At 43.4% G+C, this 1,282-nt stretch overlaps 1 non-coding gene across 1 annotated transcript; it reads right to left on the reverse strand.

Moving 5' to 3' along the window:
* Positions 1-869: 869 nt before the first annotated feature.
* LOC125917316 (U6 spliceosomal RNA) lies at positions 870-975 on the reverse strand. Its single transcript, XR_007456149.1, has one exon. It is a non-coding gene; the product is annotated as a U6 spliceosomal RNA (small nuclear RNA).
* Positions 976-1,282: the final 307 nt, after the last annotated feature.

Genomic DNA, 1,282 nt, shown 5'->3' on the forward strand with positions numbered 1-1,282 from the left:
CAGTTTTGATTGGGATTGCACTGAATGTGTAGATTGCTTTGGGTAATATTGACATTTATATTGACATTTTAACATTATTTATTCTTCCAATCCATGGCATGGAATGTTTTTCCATTTGTTTGTGTCTTCTTCAATTTCCTTCAAAAGCTTTCTCCTTCAGGGGCGCCTGGGTGGCTCAGTCGGTTAAGCGGCCGACTTCGGCTCAGGTCATGATCTCGCGGTCTGTGAGTTCGAGCCCCGCGTCGGGCTCTGTGCTGACAGCTCAGAGCCTGGAGCCTGCTTCAGATTCTGTGTCTCCCTCTCTGTGACCCTCCCCCGTTCATGCTCTGTCTCTCTCTGTCTCAAAAATAAACAAACGTTAAAAAAAAAACAACACAAAAACAAAAGCTTTCTCCTTCATAAGTTTTCAGCATACAGGTTTTTCCACTTTGGTTAGGTTTATTCCTAGGTATTTGATGGTTCTTGGTGCAATTGTAAACGGGATCAGTTTCTTGATTTCTCTTTCTGTTGCTTCATTATTGGCATAGAGAAATGCAACCAATTTCTGTACATTGATTTTGTACCCTGAGGCTTTGCTGAATTCATGGATCAGTTCTAGCAGTCTTTTGGTGGAGTCTTTTGAGTTTTCCGTATAGAGTATCATGTCCTCTGTGAAAACTGAAAGTTTGACTTTTTCTTGGCCAATTTTGATGCCTTTGATTTCCTTTTGTTGTGTGATTGCTGATGCTAGAACTTCCAACACCATCTTAAACAACACCGGTGAGAATGGACATCCCTGTTCTGTTCCTGACCCTAGGGGGAAAGCTCTCAGGTTTTTCCCCATTGAGGATGATAGTTACTGTGGGCTTTCCCTATATGGCTCTTATGAGAAAAGTATGGAACGGTTTCCGAATTTGCCTGTCATCCGTGCTCAGGGGCCATGCTAGTCTTCTCTGTATCGTCCAGTTTTAGTGTATGTGCTGCCGAAGCAAGCACTCTACCGTTTTAATTCTCCTCTTGTTTCTTTTATTCTGTATTATGTACGTTCTTAGTTATTCTCTTAGTGGTTGCTCTGAATATTACAGTCAACATCTTTTTTTTAAATTTTTTTAATGTTTATTTACTTTTGAGAGAGAGTTAGATAGAGTGTGAGACAGGAAGAGGCAGAGAGAGAGTGGGAGACCCAGAATGTGAAGCAGGCTCCAGGCACTGACCTGTCAGCCCAGAGCCCGACGCGGGGCTCGAACCCACGGACCGTGAGATCATGACCTGAGCCGAAGTCGGACGCTCAACCGACTGAGCC

This window comes from Panthera uncia, unplaced genomic scaffold (genome assembly GCF_023721935.1).
Source record: "Panthera uncia isolate 11264 unplaced genomic scaffold, Puncia_PCG_1.0 HiC_scaffold_1692, whole genome shotgun sequence".
Lineage (NCBI taxonomy): Eukaryota > Metazoa > Chordata > Mammalia > Carnivora > Felidae > Panthera > Panthera uncia.